This window comes from Otolemur garnettii, unplaced genomic scaffold, assembly GCF_000181295.1.
Source record: "Otolemur garnettii isolate 467f Iridium unplaced genomic scaffold, OtoGar3 scaffold00013, whole genome shotgun sequence".
Classification (NCBI taxonomy): domain Eukaryota; kingdom Metazoa; phylum Chordata; class Mammalia; order Primates; family Galagidae; genus Otolemur; species Otolemur garnettii.
The window spans coordinates 21,754,189-21,759,924 of NW_003852408.1; the positions used below are offsets into that span (position 1 = coordinate 21,754,189).

The 5,736-nt window shown below is 36.3% G+C and overlaps 1 protein-coding gene across 1 annotated transcript in view; it reads right to left on the reverse strand.

Annotated features, from left to right (window-relative positions):
- The window catches only part of UNC80 (unc-80 homolog, NALCN channel complex subunit), a gene marked incomplete at its 3' end in the record, with an annotated part of 190,042 nt that overhangs the window by 119,411 nt on the left and 64,895 nt on the right, over positions 1–5,736 (reverse strand). The window lies entirely within an intron of this gene.

Below are 5,736 nucleotides of genomic sequence, written 5' to 3' on the forward strand. Positions count from 1 at the left end.
TGAGGTGTCCTGCGTACAAGCGTGTCACCATTGGCAGTTGCAAAAGCTATGGTAAATTACTCATTCCTATTAATAAACACTAATTCTTGCAAATTTGCTTTTAAAGTCAAATCCAGGGTAAGGATTACCATTCTAATAATTTGCATTGGTGAGAGATACAAGGGGGTATTAATAGTTATGGGCCTGGTTTGTACCATGGCATTGTGTCACAGACAGGGATGTTGGCCATCATACCGACTAGTGGAAAAACACGGGTACCTACTCCATCCGGAAACACAAGCCTTTGGAAGCTGCTTAAGTCTAGGGCTCAGATTCCTTTAGATTTTATTACCAGATACGAAATTATGACATGGCAAAATATTACCAATTCTTGGTCTACAACTTCACGATGACTCAGGATCATACTGTAGTACGTAGGTATGAAAGAAGATGATGTCTTGGATTTGTTTTAAAATACATTTTAAAACCCATTAAAGATAGATGAAGAAAATATGGCAAATTTTTGATCATCCTTGTCGAGGGGAAAATTTGGGACCAATGGAACCATTCTCTTTACTAGAAAATTTTCACATGCATAAAAAATGCCTCAGACTATAATTAAAATGCCATTGTCAGAATTTTGTATATTTCATTAGTTTTGAATATATTTCCTTTTCAGATTCAAATATTCTATATGCAGAAATCTCACAATTCAGTACCCTTCAGTACTTTTTACCAAATGAAAAGGAAGTATCACAAGAAGAATATGATGGTGGGAAAAATTCAACAGACAGACTCTCAAATGATGCAAAGAAGAAAAGCTGCAGATGAGGAGCTAATAACAGCAGGACCGCCGTGTTCTCAGCTCCTTTCACAAAGCTAGTCAATTTACTCACTGGGCATTACCAGAGCTATGAGAACAGCTACAGTCCTGATATTCTTCACAGCTATTTGTCACTTATTAATCATTTTACAGCCCTTTAATGGTACATACATCAGAGATTCTCATCTGTTAAAAAACATATCAACGTAGTAATCTCTTAACCTTTGAATTTGAAATAGATCATAAATAAGAAGATTTTTTGATTTTTCTTTTTGGTAAATTGGTTATTTTATTATTTGTTAAAATAAGATTTAAAACACATTAGGTGAAAACTGCCTCAAGTTTGGACTAGAAAAATAATATATAAGACAGGATGCATGACTGATACAATTATCCTTACTTATCCAATTTATTAAGAAAGGTTGCCATCATCTTACTAAAGGAAGCACTGAGGATATACATATCACCATTTTCTTCAAAATGTATTTGACAAGATGACTAATTTGAAAAGAAGTGCATTCAATATTAGTAAAGGAAATGCCATTTGATTGAAAGAACTTCAGAAATAAAATAATGCAGTTAAGAAATGTAAGTAAAATAACGAAGAGAGAAGTGATCAAAATACTCTTTGTCAGCAAGAACCTATGTACTTTGCTTCACAGAACAAATTTACAGGTGAGAAGATTTGCAGAATCCTATGAGCACAGATAAGAATCTTGCTGTAAACCAAAGCTATTCATAATGGAAAATTTCCATTGTATTTTACAGCATCAACAGATAACAATGTAATTTTACTCTGATTTTAGAGCACTAACGATATGCCAGGACTGTGTGAAATATTTTATAATTTATTTCCTTTTTTTTTGCAAGAACCCTATGAGATTAGTAAGATGATTAAGAAAGAATGCATTTTTATGTGGGATATGATAGGGACAGAGAGAGATAGGGAGACAGGAGGGTAAGAGAGAAGAGACAGGTCAAGTAGCCTGAGTCTTAATTTACACAATAGGAATTTATAACATCAAGATTCCAACTTAGACCTACTGACCGCAGGGCTGCCCGCTCACCACCATGCGCTATACACTATGCATCTCTAAAATAGCCAAATGGAAGGAGGTCAGATTTTTATTCTCTGTTGAAGATAAGAACTAATACAACATTGTACATATTATTTTGAGGGGGGGTTTCTCTCTATCCTTAATGACAAACTGATTATAAAATTGTATCCTGCTGGTATTCAATACTATAATAAATGAAAGAACATTTGAAAGAAATGTTAAAAAGTAATTTGGTTTTTGCATATACTTTTCTTTATCAATTTCTTATATAAACATACTAAGATTTTAGAATGCCTCCTGGCTTCCTTGGACATGACGAGTACTTTATTGTCTTCAGTACATTTTAGTTGCATTTGTTCAATATTTTTTTTACATTAGTAGGTTTATTGAGGTATGATTAACATAGACAGCATTTTTGTAAGCTATTAAATCCAAGAAGGGATGTTTCGAAATTTAATATTTCTCTTTTACATATTATTTTAATTGACAAATCATTATTGTGTGCATTTATGGGTATAAAATTTCAAATAGACCAATCTAGTATTTCCTTAATTATGCTGTATAGCTTTCTATATAGCATTAAAGCATAATTGTCTATTGAGTTGATGGCAGAAGTGAGCATATGGAAGATATGCAACAAATTTGTTGATTAGTTTTTAAAAACCCATTAATTAATCAAACATCTCTCAAAAGAGAGACCATGATTTCCAAAATGAAATAAGTTCAGTGAATATGAAAATACAGAAGAAAAAGATAGCTGATCTCTAAATGACATTTGAATTCTACTAAATGTTCACCAGATATAGTTTTCATTTGTGAAGTAAGTTTTTAGATTTTAAAGAAATTTCTATTGGGGGACAGGGGGGTGGCTCACACCTATAATCCTAGTACTCTGAGAGGCTGAAGCGGGTGGATTGCCTGAGCTCACAAGTTTGAGACCGGCCTGAGCCACAGTGAGACCCCCATCTCTTAATATAGCCAGGCATTGTGGTGGGTGCCTGTGGTCCCAGCTACTTGGGAGGTTGAGGCAAGAGGATCACTTGAGCCCAAGAGTTTGAGGGTGCTGTGAGCTATGATGTCACAGCACTGTACAGAAGATGACAAAATGAGATTCTGTCTCAAAAGAAAAAAAAATTCTACTGGCATTTTATCTTAACTCAGTGAAGTTCAGGTTTTACATTTAAATGGAAGGTAAGAATGTTTGATCTTTGCATTAACAACTTTAAAGAAAGAAACAAAACAAGTTTATAATTACTGTAATTATTAAAAATTAAAAACAATTAACTAGAATGACTTAATAAAATTAAATAGAAATGAAAAAAATTTAAATGAGGAAGAAAGGACAACACACCTATCACAGATGCATAGGAATCATTTATACAATGCAATCAATTATAGATTACAAAGAGGGAAAGAAAGAAAGAACAAAGAAGGGACCAAAGATAGAATGATGTGCACATGAGCAAAGGCAGTAGTTGCTGCGAAATGCAACAGATTAGCAGATAATGCTTTGGTTCCTTTAGCATAGCTGGAGATACCTACCTTTCCCAAGAGATTCCAAAGGCATTATCTCACAGAAACAATACCTTTCATAAATTTTAACAAGCCAGAGAACATAGGCAAAGCATCGTGACATGGAAAGCTATATTCTCTTGCCAGTCAAAAGGACATAAAATATTTCAGATATCAGTCGTAAGTACTATGGTTTTGTTTTCTAGACATGCATAAAAAGGCTGCCTGTATTTCAGGAATTGCTGACACAAACTCATCCTGGAACCTGGCTCTATTAATAAGCCATAACAAGTCTTTTAAATCTGGGAACAAAACATAAAGAATATATGGAGCAATGACAAAAATCCATAGGAACAGTCATGAGAAGAACACAAAGTCCAGAGGAACTGAGGTGTATGAGAAGTGCTAATGATGACAAGTTTGGAACAAGAATGAGGATAAATATGTTGGCTTATAACTTTAAGAAGTAAATGGAAGGGAAGGAGAAGGGAAGGAAGCGACTCAACTGTACTTTCATCTTTTCCACCAAGGAGAAAAATCGACGCATGTGAAAGTTCACTGCCCAGTGAGTTAGGACCGCTATAACAAAACACCACAGACGAGGTTACTCGACTGCAAACACTTACTGCTCACAGTCCTGGGCCATGGTGGAGTTTTTGCTGGCGTCTTCCCGGTGGTGTCTGCACTTGGCCTTTCCCTGTTGTGTGCATGCAGAGAGATCTCACATCACTCTCGCTTTTTATAAGGGCCATAAAATCCCAGCATAGGAACTATTTTCAAGAACTAAACCGAATCACCTCTTCAAGTCTCTACCTCCAACTATCATAACTTTGGGGATTAGATCCTCAACATATGAATGGGGGGGGCAAAAATATTCAGAAAAGGATCATTAAGAAGGAATATTTACCAAATGTTAGAGATCCTCACTCTTTGAATTTAAGCCTCAGTGCCATTAAATTACACTCCAGGGCATAAAAAGAACTTAGGGATGTGATTATTACACCAGATCACATCCAGCCAGCATGGCACATACCTGGAGAACACACTTTAGCCCCACATTTTATTCTCAACAAACTGCAACAAGGTATTTTTTTTATAATAATAACTATTCTAAACAATAGACATATTGTAGGAGACCAGATGATTCAAGAGAAGGAGAAGCGATAATTAAGCTCTGAACACTCAGTAACTATAAGAAACACCTGTGATATAACATCTCGCTAACACACACCTTGGTGATAAGGGCATGGGGAAGGGATTCGGCTCTCCTTACACAAGAGCATGAGAGCACGAGCATGAGTGCTTGGCAGTCTCCATACCTGTGGTGCAAATAGCCACGGGACCACCTCTACAAGGACCTGCAGGAGAGGTTATTCTGGGTTCTTTCATTTCTCTCATGGATCTGCTCACTCTAACTCTTTTGCTCCTCCTACGCTGGGACACCTGCTTTGCGCCCTTCTATGAAGACTGCTAAGATTCACTCTCCTACCAAGACTGTTTCTCTCTCTCTCTCCTGCTAAGATGAACTGCCCTCCAGCACCTAAGGGGAGTTGATCCCTAGCAAGATAGCACAGTGGTCTGCATCCAGACAGTTAGATAGGCTGGGGCTAGAGACCTGGCCAGTCAGGGCCCCGACAACATATTTTCTTTGAAATATCATGAGGAGTGGGAAGAGTATAAAAGAACTGAAAATGGCAAATGCCCTTTGCTTAAGACACGGGCAGATTCTTTAAAACCATAGACTAATAAACTTGATGTCTGCCCTAGCCAAATTCTGTAAAAGATAATTAAATAGGACAAGTTTTAAAAGATAGAGGCCATCATAGGAACCACTGTTACTTCATGAAGAGTATGTCATGCTTCACTAAGCCACTTTCTTCCTTTTCATAGAGTTGTCAAGATATCACTGAGACTTTTTTGGTAAAGTCTGATGATGTTTTTGTAATGCAATGGGGAAGTGTTGCCGAGCACTTACAAATTAAGCATATAGTTGGCAGAAAAACTGTATCCACAAATCATTAACTAATCCAAGTCAACTAGAATTATTCTTGGAGTAATATCTTTGTATCTCTCCTGTTCAGTAATCACATGAACAACCTGGATGAAAACAGGGAAGTGTATCTGTCTCTGCAGATGGATGTTCACAGCACAGTTGTAAAGATGGAAAGATTGAGAATTCACCCTGGTTTGGGTTCTGTCTCTTAATGTCCTTCTTGAGTAAGTGACTTAACTACCAAGCTACTGAAATAAACAACTTTAATTTAAAATGAAGAATAATACTGGCTACATCGATGAATACATGATATTCATTCATGTGAAGAAGAGCTGGCAAAAGTTAATCGATACAAACCAATTATGTGATGT